This window comes from Octopus bimaculoides, chromosome 29, assembly GCF_046866305.1.
Source record: "Octopus bimaculoides isolate indiv1 chromosome 29, ASM4686630v1, whole genome shotgun sequence".
Lineage (NCBI taxonomy): Eukaryota > Metazoa > Mollusca > Cephalopoda > Octopoda > Octopodidae > Octopus > Octopus bimaculoides.
The window spans coordinates 2,484,627-2,502,126 of record NC_142956.1 but is presented as its reverse complement, the minus strand read 5'-3'; the positions used below and the strand labels follow the sequence as shown (position 1 = coordinate 2,502,126).

At 41.7% G+C, this 17,500-nt stretch overlaps 1 protein-coding gene across 6 annotated transcripts in view; it reads left to right on the top strand.

The window, feature by feature from the left end:
• Positions 1 to 17,500, top strand: part of LOC106874315 (uncharacterized) — a 297,482-nt gene that overhangs the window by 127,393 nt on the left and 152,589 nt on the right. The gene's annotated exons all lie outside the window — the stretch shown is intronic.

Genomic DNA, 17,500 nt, shown 5'->3' with positions numbered 1-17,500 from the left:
CAGACGACCACACTGCACCACAACCGCTACGCTACCATTCGAAGTGCATGACCACTGCAGCATTAACGCCCACGCTGCAGCTTCACCACAAAACTGCTACACTACCGCACAAACACATACACCACAGCACCATCTACTACAACTACTACTAGTACAACTACTACTACTACTACTACTACCACAAGGAACTTCTACTACATCACTACTAACACACAGTCAACAGCGAAGCGTCGCCCTGCTAGAAATAGCAGCCAAAGCTCTCCTTCAAATCATACTCGGGTCTTGCTCAACCACGATTTGACCTAGGGTTAAACCATCACCACTATTACCATCTACTCCTACTGCTACTCCTTCAACCGGTTCACCTACCATCGTCACCACCTTCACCGCCACCACCACTATCAATACATACTATTTACTACTACTACTATCCCTCCCTCCACCCTATGGCTACACTTCACCGATATCCATCCACCTCCACCACCACCATTATATTTATAGTATCCACCGCCACCTCCTTCATGGGGTGCAAGTTCATTGCCACCGTCATCACCTTCACGCCACCATTATATTTATACTCTCTTTCTTTTTCTCTTTGTGTTTGTCTCTCTCTGTCTCTTAATGTCTATTTCTCTTTCTCTATCTCTTTCTCTCCTTCCCCATCGCCACCATATACATAATACCTTTCCCTGCTCCACTCTCTCTCTCTTTCTTTTTCTCTTTGTGTTTGTCTCTCTCTCTCTTACTGTCTATTTGTCTTTCTCTTTTTCACTCTATTTCTCTTTCTCTATCTCTTTCTCTCCCTCTCCATCGCCACCACACACATAATAGCTTTCCCTTCTCCCACCACCACCAGATTTATAGCCGGCGCTACAACCACCACCATCACCACCACCACCACCATAATAGTACCGGCCGCATTACCTACCACCACATTATCTCAACCTCCCACCATACCTCTCTATTACCACTACGACTACTACAACTGCTTAACCTTTCAACATTGTCTCAACGTCACCACCACCTCACTACTGTTTCCTTCCTCCTTATCTCTCCCTCCCACCACCTTACTTGTTGACTTCCCTACTCCACCGCCACCACCACGGAACAACCGATGTCTTTCTCACCCTTCCACTCCTATACAAACATGTATCTCCTCCCCTTCTTTCTCTTTCCGGCTTCTTCCTCCTGCATCGTCTGCTTTTTACCCCCTCCTCCCTCCACGATGCATGTGCATTCACTCTCCACCTCTTCCTAACCTCATTGCACTCTCGGCTTCTCCCTCTGTTTCTCTAATTGTCTGTATCCCCCTCTCTCTATTTCATATGTTACTATCATACGTCTCTGCTCCTACCACAGTTCTACGTCTCTGTCTTTTATTACACTAACTCTTCCCATTCCTCTTACCACATCCGTCATTATCACCTTCTTTTCCTTTATCGTCTGCTTTTATTGATTTGCTGCTTCTCTCTCTCTCTCTCTCTCATACTATCATTACCTCTTCACTCCATCTCTCTTTGATTATTTATCTGTCGTTCATCCTCTCCCTCGCCATCTCTCTTTATCTCTTTTTCTCTCTTCCACTTACTCTCTTTTTTCTCTATCTCTCAACACTGTTTAACCCTCTTACTACCCCTCTCTTTCTCTAATACTATTTCATCTCTCTCTTCTTCAATCTTAACTATTTCTTCTATTACACTTTCCCTCTCTATCTCCCATTTTCTCTCTCCCTATTAGCTCTCTGTCTCTCCTTTTCCCTATTCACCTCATCCTTCCTTCCTCACCACATTTCTAGCGCCAACTCTTACTTCTCCCCCTTTGTACTCCCTCTCTTTCTCTTATCTTCCTCCCTATCATTGCTCCCCTTCTTCCTCTATTTTTCCTCTCTTTCTCTCACATCTATCGTCTGCTTTACTCTCACTCCGATACTAATAATTTCTCTTCCTCTCCCTCTCTCTGTCACTCACCCTAACCCTCTTACAATCCCTCATTCTTCTTTTCCTCCTACCCCAACCTCTGTCTTAGTTCTCTCTTTCTTTTATTTCACTCCGCCACCCCCACCACACATCTTTACTTTTTTTTACCTTTTATTTGTATTTTTTTCCCTTTCTTAATTATGTTTTTTTATTGTGTTTTTCTTCCTATTTCGCCGTTCTTTATTTCCAGTCTGTCCTCCCTCCGCTCTAATGTCCGAACTGAACCCGACTTACTTAGGCCTTCTACTTACCATTGCCACTCCCTCGTCTTGTTGCATGCGGGCGAAATCTCGGCTTCCCACTCACTGAAGCGAAACTGTGACCTCGTCGACCCCGCTCCGCGTTTGTGTCTGCCATCATGCCTTCTTTATTAGTTAATCTCTTATATCTCCTGTTATGTGATCTGTCTCAATTTTTACACGCGATAATCTTATTTCGGGTCAACCGACTTGCTAGAAATGACAACCAAATCTGTCTCGAATCACTCTTCTTATGCTACAACATGATGGTCACGCACGGCACGTCATGACTTCGTGTTAGTAGTTAACAGAAATACCATAAGTGTTCTTCTGTGTTAAAATTTTAATAAAAATTACATGGTGGATCCCCAAATAAATGAGGTTAACTTCATTTATTTCTTGTTTATATTGATTTTCAAGGGAAGATCGATAAAATAAATACCAGTTCAATATATTATTTGATTTAATTAACTCTTTGTAATCAGCCAGCCAGTCAGTCAGCACAGATCAATGGTGATGAAGATGCGTGTACGTGTGTACAAAGGAAAAAAAAACGGGATTAAAATATAGGTGAATACTTTGTGTGCACTCTGCAGGTATCAAACCTGCCTAATTAAATTGTCCATTGAAAGCCATTATTATATTAATCTCCCGTAAAATTTAATTGCAGCTATCTCTCCAGTTTGTCAATCCGAAAGTAAAGGCGCGTGGATTCGATTCCCGGTTGCATGCCGTGTCGTTGAGCAAGACACTTTATTTCACGTTACTGCAGACCACTCATCTGGCAAAAATGAATTGTACTTGTAATTCAAAAGGGCCAGCCTTTTCATATTTGGTGTCACACTGAATCTTGAGACCTACGTTGATTGGATTAACTAGGAACCAACACTCTTCGTTGTAAGAGACAGGGTGCCAGAAATTAGAAGTGCGGTAAATGCTCTGATAACGATGGTAATTTGATCAATCAAATATTGGATCGATAAATAAATATGAATGATTTTTCGCATCACAGAATTTTGAGATGCCACTCTATCCGAAACGTGCATGAGCTAATTAAAGAATGTACAATTCTCTCTATGTTTTTCTGATATGTGTAATATATATATATAGAGAGAGAGAGAGAGAGAGAGAGAGAAAGAGAGAGAGAGAGAGAGAGAGAGAGAGAAAGAGAGAGAGAGAGAAAGAGAGAGAGAGAGAGAGAGAGAAAGAGAAAGAAAGAAAGAAAGAAAGAAAGAAAGAAAGAGAGAGAGAGATTAATAAAGAAATTATAATAAATGCCTGTTTATATCTCATTTATTCCCTACGTATGTATCGCCGTTGTGATTGTTTGGAAATCTGTTGGCGGACCTAGGGGCATAGTTAGATGCCCAACCATACCAGATTATCAGTGCAAAGGCGTGGCTGTGTGGTAGGCCGCCGCGGGTAGCTGCGGAGATAATACAGCATTCATTGTTGTCAAGGGTCATGGAGAACCTTGACAAAAAACTGTTCGCATTCCTTTTTGCGGGTCCTGACTTGTCGCTGCAGAGTTGTCTGCGGGCGACGAGTCAAATTGCTTGGGGACCCAAATGATTGGGGTCCTTTTTTTTAATATATAAATTGAACAATGTTTTCGAGGGGTTATCGGTCGGTGGGCGCCGGTGCCCCTCCCATTTTTTATTTCAAACTTTTTTTGTTATCACCCTCATCTCATTAATGTCCGTGTCCAGCCCGCACCTTCTTTACGTTTGTCTGTCCTTGTTTGTCCCCTCTTTGTAAGGCCCTAATGGCCAATTTAATGAAATAAAGAAGCTTGCTTCCCAACCACATGGTTCTGGGTTCAGTCCCACTACATGACACCTTTGGCAAGTGTCTTCTGCTACAGCCTCGGGCCAAGCAAAGCTTTGTGAGTTAATTTGGTAGACGGAAACTGAAAGAAGCCCGTTGTATATGTATGTATGTATGTATGTATGTATGTATGTATGTATGTATGCTTGTGTGTGTGTGTGTGTGTGTGTGTATTTGTGTCTGTCTGTCTGTCCGCGCTCCCATTACCACTTGACAACCGGTGTTGGTGTGTTTACGTCCCCGTAACTTGGGAGTTCGGCAAAAAGAGGCCGATAGAATAAAGTACTAGGCTTACAAAGAATAAGTCCTGGGTTGGGTGGGGTGTGGAGGTGGTCGATCTGTTCGAATAAAAAGACGATGCTCCAGCATGGCTGCAGTCAAATAAATGGCTGAAACAGTTAAAAGAATACTGATTTCATTCAATTCCTTTGAGCAAAAATGTCTTCACGGCGGTGCCCCAGCATGGCCGCAACGAAATGAGTGAAACGAGCGAAAGCAGAAGAGAACGCAGAGTAGCCATCTTGAATTCGACTCCCGACTGCGTCTCTCTGTCACAGCCATTCCTCCTTGTTCCTGCCAACCTTCTTTGTTTCGCCATGCATCAGTGACTTTCTGCCGCTTCCTCCTCCTCGCTTCACTGAATCTCTGCAGTTGCTGCTAATGCCACTGTTTCTCTCCACGCTCCAGTGATTCTCTCTCTCTCTCTTTCTCTCTCTCTCTCTCTCTCTCTCTCTTTCTCTCTCTCTCTCTCTCTCTCTGGCGCAGACCGGGCAAACATCTTGATGCACTTTTCAAAAGCAGACAGACACGCAACGGCCAGCCGTAGCATAGTAGTAGTGGTAGTAGCAGCGGTGGTGGTGGTGGCCGCAGCAGCAGTAGTAGTAGTAGTAGTAGTAGTGATGGCTGCAGTGGTGGTGGTGGTAGTGATTATATCATACTCAGCTTGAAGGAAAGGCGGGGCAGCGCCCTTGTGTGTCACGTGTCCCCAAGAGCGTTAAAGACTGACGCTAGACAGTAAATTTGCTCGTGGTTTGGAGAAAATACGTGGACGACGTCGGTGAGGTGGGGTGATTGAGAGATTCCAGCGGGATCGGCGTTTAGTGGGGAAGAAGGTATCGGTTAGAGAATAATTTTTAGGGTAGACAAGCAGGTATACTTTAGGGTATACTGTGGCCATGCTGGGGCACCGCCTTCAATATTTATTTATTCGAATGAATCGACTCCAGTTCTTACTTTTTAAGCCCGGTACTTATTCCTTATTCCATCGGTGTCTTATTGCTGAACCGCTAAGTTACGGGGACGCAAACACTCCAACACTGGTTTATCCAGCAGTGGGGAGCGCAAACACAGACAAAAAGACACGCACACAAATATATATATTTCTATATATATATTAATAAATCATAGGGTAGCAAAAACAATTTTAGAAATTTTATTTACCACCAGTGGTCTAGCGAGAGTAAAAAAACAGTCAATAGACTATGTATTATTCATTATTTAAATGAATAATACATTTTAAATATATATATATATATATATATATATATATATATATATATATATATATATATATACATATATATATATATAATATTAGGGACAAAATCCAAAATTACAGGTAAAACCTCAATTAAAATCAATTTATAAAAAATTAAAATTAAATTGAGCTTTATAGATAAAATATATATAAAATATATAGTTTTAGGGAAAATAACCAAGTTTCAAGAACTCATCGATGAAAATCCACTATCACATATAGAAAAATTAACAATTAAAAGCACAATAAATGAGTATAATATAAAGCAAAGTAAATATCATAAGATAAATATAATAAAATGATTACACGTGTTTCATAACTAATTTTCAAATAGAAAGGAAATTTAAATCGATTAAAATCAATTGAAATTATCGAAAATTAAATTCTATTCAAAAATATAGCTAATCGTCAGATCTTAAGTAGAACAATAATTAGATATATATATATATCTCAACCAACAATAAGTACCAAATGAATTAATATGAAATACTTATTTTATAAAGATAGAAAAATTATTAAAAATATCAAAATAATAACCATTCAATAATCCTCCCTTCCTCCATTATAATAACATGTATATTATATACAAAAAACAGCTTACATAAATTATCATTGTTTTAAATACAATTTGAACGAAGTTTAAGTTTAAAATAATAATGAAGATAAAATTAGTACATATTTAACCGGTGTAATAGTTAAAGCTATACTATTTAAAGCTAAAAACAAAGATAATTTAAAACAATGATAATTTATGTAAGCTGTTTTTTGTATATAATATACATGTTATTATAATGGAGGAAGGGAGGATTATTGAATGGTTATTATTTTGATATTTTTAATAATTTTTCTATCTTTATAAAATAAGTATTTCATATTAATTCATTTGGTACTTATTGTTGGTTGAGATATATATATCTAATTATTGTTCTACTTAAGATCTGACGATTAGGTATATTTTTGAATAGAATTTAATTTTCGATAATTTCAATTGATTTTAATCGATTTAAATTTCCTTTCTATTTGAAAATTAGTTATGAAACACGTGTAATCATTTTATTATATTTATCTTATGATATTTACTTTGCTTTATATTATACTCATTTATTGTGCTTTTAATTGTTAATTTTTCTATATGTGATAGTGGATTTTCATCGATGAGTTCTTGAAACTTGGTTATTTTCCCTAAAACTATATACATATATATATATATATATATATATATATATATATATGTATATGTATATATATATATATATATATCATCGTCGTTTAACGTCTGCTTTCCATGCTAGCATGGGTTGGTATATATATATATATATATATATATATATATATATAAAATGTGTGTGTGTGTGTGTGTGCGTGTGTGTGTACATAAGTATGTATTTGTGTGTCTGTTTGTCCCCCTACCATCGATTGACAACCGACAATAGGCTTCGATGTTTGGTGCGAATTGCTGGCTCCAGTTTTTGGGGCCAGAAAACCACTGTACCTTGCACTGTTGATCGTAGACCCCTTTTCCAGGTAATCTTCCAATATAGGCCCTTTTGAGTCCCAAAAGAAGGGTTAGCATCACCTTTGTTTCCACTCCATACTCCATCGTTTGGATTTTGCTGTATAATGCTGAACCCGGGTTTCATCTCCTGTGACTATTCTGCTCAAAGTTGCACTCTTTTACGCCTTGTTCTTCTTTCGTGCACATTGCTAGTGAAGCGGCCATGTTTACGCTGTAAAGCCAGAAAGAAAAATGGCGCTATCAGGCTCAAACTTCGATCACGTGACCACAATAGTACCAAATATAAGCACTCCGTCGCTTACGACGTCGAGGGTTCCAGTTGATCCGATCAACGGAACAGCTTGCTAATGAAATTAACATGCAAGTGGCTGAGCACTCCACAGACACGTGAACCCTTAACGTAGTTCTCGGGGGAGATTCATCGTGACACAAAATGTGACAAGGCCGGCCCTTTGAAATACAGGTGCAACTCATTTTTGCCAGCTGAGTGGTCTGGAGCAACATGGAAGTAAAGTGTCTTGCTCAAGGACACAACGCATCGCCGGGAATTGAACTCACTACCTTACGATAGTGAGCCGAATGCCCTAACCACTGAGCCACGCGCCTTCACTACCAAATATAAGCACGCATGCGCAAAAGGCAGTGTGACAATAATAAAGATATGCTATGGCGAACGTGCGGAGAATCTTTGACTACCCTCCGTATATCCCATGGCAAGTGGCTAAAGGGTTAGATACCCATGGTTAGGATACCCGGCTCGCGATCGTAAGGTCGTGAGGTCAATACTCGGCAGTGCACTTTATTTCTCGTTTCTCCATCTCATTCAGCTGGTAAAAATGAGTTGTATCTGTAATTCACAAGGGGTCAGCCTGGTCACATTCTGTCACACAGCGAATCTCCCCGAGAACTACGTTAAGGAATACTCGTGTCTACGGAGTACTCAACCACTTGCAAGATAATTTCACGAGCTGGTTGTTCCGTTGATCGGATCGACTGCAGCCGACATCGTCGTAACCGACGGAGTGACACTTTATTTCATGTTGCTCCAGTTCACTCACCTGCCAAAAATTAGATTTACCTGTAATTCACAAGGGGCCAGCCTCGTCGCATTCTGTGTCCCGCTGAATCACCCCGAGAACTGCAGTAAGGGTTTGCACGCCTGTGGAGTACTCAACCACATGCACGTTAATATTATAAATACACTATTCCGCTGGTTGGACCACCTGGAATACTCCGCGTCGTAAGTGACGGAGGACCAGTTTACATTTGCTGGTTACGGTATGCAGCTCAGAGTCATAAGGCCATGAGTTCGATTCCCAGCAGCGTGCTGTGTCCTTGTTCCTGTCTACTCACCTGACAAAAGTTGTACCTGTAACTCTAAAGGGGTCAGCCTTGTCACACTCTGTGTCATGCTGAATCTCCCTGAGAACTACGTTAAGGGGTACACGTGTCTACGGAGTACTCAGCCACTTGTAAGATAATTTCACGAGCTGGTTGTTCCGTTGATCGGATCGACTGGGACCACTCATCGTCGTAACCGACGGATTGCCCATTTCTTAAATTATGTCCCATGGAATTGAAGCCGCCATTTTGACCGCCCCCCCCCCCCCCAACGAAATGTTTTCATTCCACGCTTATTCTCCCGACCTCGTCTGCTATTACAATCCAAAACATTTTCAGTTACCAGTGAAAAACTATCTTATAATTTTTTTTCTCCATGGCTGTGTGGTTAAGAAGCTCGCTTTCCAACTACATGGTTTCGGGTTCAATTCCACTACACGGCACCTTGAGCAAATGTCTTCTACAAAAACCCTGGGCCGACCAAATCCTCTATTTTTTTTACTTGTTTCAGTCTTTTGACTGCGACCATGCTGGAGCACTCACTCTAGTCGAACAAATCGATCCCAGGACTTATTCTTTTTTCTGAACTTCTAAATTATGGGGACATAAACACACCAATGTCAATTGTCAAGCGATGGTACAGGGACACAGACACAAAGGTACACACACACACACTCCCCGTTTAAAATATTCATACCTTGTCTCTGATGACAGAATATCCAGTGCACGAACATGCTAACCAACCACTTGGGTTATCCCAGAAACGGCTGTAAGACTTCAAATTCACTTTATCTTAAATAAATTTTCTAAATGACTTGAGATACTCGTTCTGGTTTGGTTTTGATTTTTCCTCTAATATAATATATACCTGCTATAACGGAACCCTAACACGTATCCCTAGATCCAGCCTCAGCAGTTATCTTTCAATCTAACACTCGACCAACTGCGCATTAACTCAGCATACCTATTCGTTTAGATCACAAGTGAACTAAACCCTTCATATTCCATATATTCTGCTGTGATGAACAAACAAACATACAAAACATCTAAGGGTATTTTTATCCCGTCTGAAGAGATTTTGCTCAGAAATATGAACTTGATATTTAATTAATTTCCCTGTGTATAATTGAAACAGCTGTAAGGGATAATGATTAATTGGTTGTTCATAATAAACTCTTATTAACTTCACAATCTCCATTTTCTTCTGGTATGTGTAAAAGACTAACTGGCACCTCTTATCAAGAGTACAAGCGACGGTCACATCGCTGATGTTTGTTGTGCTCTCCGCTCTCGTAATTTGATTGCTGTTATTCTGTGCATCTGTGCGCAAACATCAGTTGTGTTTTGCAGGGTTGCTATGGAGAAAGACATAGTGTTAGATATAAAAATGGGGGTCAACATATATTATGGAAAAACGTGAAATTCTTCAGGCAGGTATGTGTCTTATACAAAATCTGTGATGAGCCCGAGAGACGCTGATGACCTGGAGTCGCTTTTGATATATATATATATATATATATATATATATATATATATATATATATATATATATATATATATATGTATGTATATTCGCAATGTTGGACCGCTGAACTCAACAAGTATTTTTTTTTTCATTCTCTGTTTATCTTCTCTTATTCCTTTCTGCTGAAGAGCGTAGGCTCGAAATGTAAGACTTTTTCTTTTTTCCCGAACGTCAAATTAATACATACACTTGTTTGTTGTTCGTACACCTGTCTTCGTCTTTTGTTTTTACACACACACACAACTCATATACACAAGGTATATGAGTTGTTAGTTCGTGGGTCGGCTGTGGTTTATAGGCGTAAGAGCATATATTCTTTGCGTCTGGTGTAAAAGACACCTGGAGGTAAGTCTGAGTCAAGCGAGACAATTCACATATGTCCCTTCTCGGAGAGACAAACATTGATGTTTCGTCATAGTTTTTTCGAGCTGCTTCTAATTCATATTTGAATGTATATCTATCTATCTATCTATCTATCTATCTATCCACCTCTCACACACACTCTCTCTCTATCTATCTCTCTATCTGTTGTTGTTGGCACTCCGTCGCTTACGATGTCGAGGTTTCCAGTTGATCCGATCAACAGAACAGCCTGCTCGTGAAATTAATGTGCAAGTGGCTGAGCACTCCACAGACACGTGTACCCTTAACGTAGTTCTCGGGGAGATTCAGCGTGACACAGAGTGTGACAAGGCTGACCCTTTGAATTACAGGCACAACAGAAACAGGAAGTAAGAGTGAGAGAAAGTTGTGGTGGAAGAGTACAGCAGGGTTCGCCACCATCCCCTGCCGGAGCCTCGTGGAGCTTTAGGTGTTTTCGCTCAATAAACACTCACAACGCCCGGTCTGGGAATCGAAACCGCGATCCTATAACGGCGAGTTCGCTGCGCTAACCACTGAGCCATTGCGCCTCCACCTATCTATCTACACACACACACACACACACATATATATAGATATAGTGGTTGCTTTCTCTATACGAGCAAAGCCATTGCTAGAAAAAAAAATCATTAAAACGACTCATTCATAATGTAATGTGAGGTCCTTCTAACGACTCTTTCACTTTCCCTCTACCAAACCCACTCAAGGCGTTCGACGGCCCAAGGCTCTATTAGAAGACATTTGCTCAAGGTCTCACGCTGTGGGATTGAAGCCGGAACCGCGTGGTTGGGTAGCAAGCTTCTTGCATATAACCACCAGTATTTACATTTTTAACTGCGGTTCGCCAGTCGTGTAAGGTAGTGTGCTAGAGCCGAATGTAGTTTGTAATTACATTACTAACGGAACGGATTACCTTGGCGTGAGAGGCAGGAATAATGGTCTGACCATCCTAGTTTGAAGTAACCTTTGCACTAGGACTGATCATCAACCAATGAAAACTTATCAATGTGAAGGGCTTGTTGCTTGTGTTTCCTAGGTGCTGCTCTTTCTAATTTGTGTACGTGTGTTGTATTTATATAACCACAATAGTCTGTCTCTAATATGGGGTGATATTCCAGCAAGTTAATTGGTCAGTAACCAAGATACGTCACAGAATGGTGACCTGGGTTTTGGTCCCATGATCGTAAAATTTGTGGTTTCGGCTCCTGAACTGAGCGAGGCGTTGTGTTCTTGAACAAGACACTTCATTCTACTCATATAGCAAAATGAGTGATCCTGCGACGGACCGGCGTCTCGTCCAGGTGGGGGACGTATACGCCACAGAAACAAGGAAATCGGCCTTATGAGGTAATCCCTTGGAAAGGATCTTTATCCAATATCCAGTTCAAAACATGTCACCTGACCTAACTGTGGTCTGGAGCTTGTTACTGATGCTGTGAGGTTTCAATACTAAGCTTCGCTTCAAACTATAACAGGGGTCAGTATTGACTATAACAGGGGTCGCTATTGACTCCTAAAGGGTCTGTGGGGTTATCCGAGGAGTCAATAAGCAGCCGAAATAATTTTGAACATTAAGAGTACTGAAATTATTAGTGAATTAAATCTGGAAGAGTGTGTCTAATTAATTTAAGGCTAAAACTCAGTAATTTCCCGCCTAATATCGCTGTAATATTAACTATTGCGTACACGCTACTGTGTGTATATTTCTGTCCCCGACCAAAGCCTTGTGAGTGGATTTGGTAGACGGAAACTGAAAGAAGCTCGTCGTATATATGTATATATATATGTGTGTATATGTTTGTGTGTCTGTGTTTTTCCCCCCAACATCGCTTGACAACCGATGGTGGTGTGTTTACGTCCCCGTAACCTAGCGGTTCGGCAAAAGAGGCCGATAGAATAAGTACTAGGCTTACAAAGAATGTCCTGGGGTCGATTAGCTCTATTAAAAGCGGTGCTCCAGCATGGCGGCAGTCAAATGACTGAAACAAGTAAAAGAGTAAAAGAGTAATGGGGGTCGATTACTTGACTAAAATTCCTCAAGGTGGTGCTCCAGCATGGCCCCAGTCTTATGACTGAAACAAAACAAAAAGTAAAAGATGAAAGGCACATTACATTTAAGTTAACTATTTTTGTCTCCTTAGTTTTATTATAACTCTGTCACTTCGACAGTAACTCGGTCCTTCAATTTCATGTTTTATCTCAGTACTTGCTCCTTTTTCGAGTATGCCCTGAGCCCTAAACCTAACCCTTTCAGGCGCGATCCCAGGAATTTTTCAATGGGAGGGCACAAGGTCAGAATGGAATACAATTCCAGGAGAAGGCACACTTCTTTTCTTGCTCAAGACACATTTTGGTCTACTCAATTAGGCGTTGACCTACTGTTAAAATCCTAGTGGAGGCGCAATGGCCCAGTGGTTAGGGCAGCGGACTCGCGGTCATAGGATCGCGGTTTCGATTCCCAGACCGGGCATTGTGAGTGTTTATTGAGCGAAAACACCTAAAGCCCCACGAGGCTCCGGCAGGGGATGGTGGCGAACCCTGCTCTACTCTTTCACCACAACTTTCTCTCACTCTTACTTCCTGTTTCTGTTGTGCCTGTAATTCAAAGGGTCATGCTGAATATCCCCGAGAACTACGTTAAGGGTACACGTGTCTGTGGAGTGCTCAGCCACTTGCACGTTAATTTCACGAGCAGGCTATTCCGTTGATCGGATCAACTGGAACCCTCGACGTCGTAAGCGACGGAGTGCCAACATCTGTTAAAATCCGACGCGATGGTCACGTCTACACTACTACTACTACTACTACTACTACTTTAATTTGACGTGTTAGATATAGCAACCAGGTTGCCTCTATTAAATCCTATCCTGTTGGAAAAGGCGGACACATTGAACGATGGAACTCTTGGTACATTGTGCCGTGATGGTCACAGTTGCACCGTTAGTACTTCTACCACTACGATACCACCACCACCACCTTCAACTATTACTCCTATTAAACAATGCAGTCTTCTCCAAGAGGATCTTAAAGCAATATTGATGACCTGACCTTTGTGCTGTGCAGAGAGAGAGAGAGAGAGACGGGTATATAACCACCCACGTCTTATCTCTTCTTCTCCAACTTGCCTCTTCCTCTTTCAACTCTTTTAGTCTCTTTCTCTCTCTCTGTTGTCAGCATCTAACTCTTTCTTGTTCCTCTTATTACTCTCATTCTACCTCTCGCGTTTTTCTTACGTTCCTCCCCTTCTTATACCTGTCCTCCCTCTCTCTTATTGTTCTAAGCTCACTTTCCTTATCGTCTGCTTTCTCTCACTCCTCCTAACCTATCTCTATTTCTTGCCGGCTTCTCTCTCTCTCTCTCTCTCGCCTCCCCTTCTTTCCCTCTGTCTTTTTTGTCACCTGCTGCCGCTACTCGTACTTCTCTCCGTCGGCATTTTTAAACCGGCTTCTCTCTTTCTCTTTTGTCCCTTTCTTTCTTTCCCTCTCTTTTCAGTTTTACACTGTTCGTTGCCGGCTGCCTCCAGCTACTTCTCTCTCTCTCTCTCTCAAAACATCTTGGTCTTCTTCGTTCACCTTCGCCCTCCCTCCTCTCTTGTCTTTTAGTTACTTCTCTTCATTCTCCTTCTCCTCCCCTTCCCTCCGTCTATTTCTCATTTCCCCCTTTCACTTTACCCTGCTTCTCTTCGTCACCTTTTTTTTTATCCCACTCTACTGATACCGTCTCTCTCACACCTCCCCTTCTCTCTCACACCTCCCCTTCTCTCTCTTTTTCTACTGCTTCTCCCTCTTTTTCTATCCAATTCCTTCCTCTCTTCCTCTCCCTCACTTGCTCTTCCTCCTTCGCCTTCTCCCCTCGTTAATTATTACCATTTCATTTCCCTCTCACCCTTATACCTTAATTTCCCTTTCACTACCTCCCCTTCAACTTTCCTCCTTTTCTCTCTCTATATCTTCTTGTTTGTCTTCCTCACTTTCTACTTTTTCTTCATTTTCTTTCCTCCTCCTCCTACTCTTCATCGTCTGTTGCTTCTTCCCTCTCATCTTCTGTTGCTTCGTCGGGCCTGCCTCCCCTTCCCTTCGTCTATGCACCCCCCTTTCTTTATTTCTACTTCTCGCTCCCACTTTACACTTCTACCCATTCTCTTCTCTTACTCTATCTCTTTCTCTCCCCCTCATCTTTCATTTACCCTTTTCTTGCTTTCCCTCCTTTTCTTCGGCTCCTTTCCTGCTGCAGCTGTTGCTGCAAGCATCATCAGTACTAGCAATACAAACAGCAGCGCAAAGAGAGGGGTGTGTTCTAATCTACTCCCACCACCACTATTACTATTAAGACCGCCACTACTACTGTCATGTGTTGCGGCAAACTCAGTGAGAGTGTCCCTCCCCTTCAGTTACCACCAGCATCATCATCACAATCAACAGTAGCAGCACAGTCTCTCTTTCTATCTCTCTCTCCTCTCTCTTTCTTTCTCTCTCTCCCCTTTCTGCCTCCTACTCTCACCGCATTCTCGTCCGTTGCTGCAATCATCATCATCACCATTATCAATGTCTACAGTAAATACGAGAGAGAGAAAGAGAAGCAATAAGTCTCTCTCTCTCTCTCTCTCTCCCCTTCAACTCTTACCACTACTATATCCACCTTCATTGACTGCCTCCCTCTTCAACTCTTACCGCCACTATATCCATCCGTCATCATCATCATTTGCAGCAACAACAACAGGAGAGGGTCCCGCTCTGTCTGTCTCTCACTCTTTATCTCTCTCTCTCTGTGCTTTAACTCTTACCGCTACTACATTCACTACCATCATCATTACCATTAACAACAGAACTGAGTCTCCCTCTCTCACTCTCTCTCACTCTCTCTCTTCCTCCCCTTCATCTCCCACCACCACAACCACAACCACTACTACTGTTGTATCGTCTGTTGCTGCAGTCATCATCATCATTAGCATCAACAGAAGCAATTGAGGCAAAACACCATCTCTTCCTTCCTCCTCTTACCACCACTACTACGTTTCATCATCATCATCATCACCAGCGACATCATCACAAACAAATTCGAAGGTCCCTCTCACTCTCTCTCTCTCTCTCTCTATTACTCTCTTTCTCTCTTTTTCTTTCTTACTCTTACTCCGACCACTACCACTGCAGTATTCTGTTGCTGCAGACACTGCCTCCCCCCCCCCCCCCCATCATCATCATCGTTATAAGTAACAAGAGAGTGTTCCTCCTCCTTTCATTACAACGTCTAGCATTATCATCATCATCATCATCACCATCATTATAGTAATAAAGAGCATCCCTCTCTTTCTCTCCCCCTGCACATGTATCTATTTCTCTTTCCACCTCTCTCTCAACATGTAGTTCTTTCTCTCCCCTTCACTCTACATATGTTCCTCGTCTTTTTCTTCCTTACTACTACTACTACTACTACAGCTGTTGCTGCAAACATCATTATCATCCTCCTCCTCACCATCGTCGTCAACAGAACAAGTATCAATAGTAACAGTGAGGGAGGTGGTGTGTCTCTCTCCTCTTCTACTCTCACCATTACCATCATCACTAATAGCAACGACAGTAGCAACAACGGGCAAACGAGGGAGCAGCTACGTGGTTGTCAGACTTGCTAGAAATAGCAGCCAAATCTCTCTCAAATTGTTTTATACTGTCTGCCAAGAAAAAAAAAAAGGACGAGCACTTTGGACGATGTAGTCCCAGATATACCAAACACAGGACGGTCACGGTTGGAATATCTCTTGATATGCAGAGGCCTGACTGACTATAGACCTGGTGCTAAATAACGGCAGAAGCATGGAGAAGTCCCTCCCCTTCTACTCTGACCACTACCACCACAATAGTAATAAGTAACAGCAGCAGGAAGGGAATGCCCCTCTCTTGTCTTTTACTCTGACCATCACCACTCCACCGCACACATACGTACATATAGAAAATACGTATACACACACACACACATACATATATACACACACAACGGTAAACAACCGGACGGAGTCTCTCTTTTCCCCCTCTCTCATTATCTTTATTTCGCTCTTTTCTTTTACTCTAACTACTACCACTACAGCTCACACATACGTACACACAGAGCATACGTAACAAACACAGTGAGTAGGAACCGCATACACACACACACACAAATACACACATATACACAACAGTGACAGTAGTACCAAGAAGGACAGGGTCTCTCCCTCATTGTCTTTGTCTGCCTCCCCTTCTACTCTGACCACTACCACCAGTAACAACGGTAACAGCAGAAAGGAGAGTCTCTCTCTCTCTCCCTCTTTCTATGTATCTGACTCTCATTCATTCTCTCTCTTGCTTGGTCTACTCTGACCATCACCACTGTATGCACAACGTACACATACATATACACACACATCAGACAGTGTATCTTACTCGCTTCGTCTACTCTGACCGCCACCACTCTACCATACACACACATACATACACATACATACGGCAGTCACTCTCTCTCCTTCTCTTTGTCAATCTGACTCTCAGTCACTCTCTCTCACTCTTTCTCTGTATATCTCACTCTCATTCATTTTCCTCTTTCACTTCGTCTACTCTGACCATCACCACTGTCTCACACACGCACACACACATACATTAGACGTAGCCAACGCATTATAGCTAAAGAGTGAAGCACACACATATAGAGATAGTACGGGAGTAGGAGGTACACTCACACACACATACACACACACACTTTTGTGTCTATTCACACAGGAGTCCCACTCTATCACTACTACACATTATATACAACTGTCTCTGTCTACACACACACACATTTATATATATACATACTTCCAGCTGTATAACGATCATTATTGATATATACACTCACCTACCCTATATATATACTCCATATACATTGATATATATTATATATACACACACACACATACTCTACAGTATTTTTGGCGGGGGTTTCTACACAGATATAAGCTGTTGGGGGGGTATTTAAAAATTTAAACTGGTCATCGTTTAACCGGCTTAAAGACCTCTTCTCCTGAAAATACCCTCTACACACATTCACGCGTGTATATATATATGATGTATACATCAATATTGAATGCCCTGCTGGGGTTGATGTCTATAAAGTGACCCCACAGTCTCTTTCAGCTTCCTGAAATGA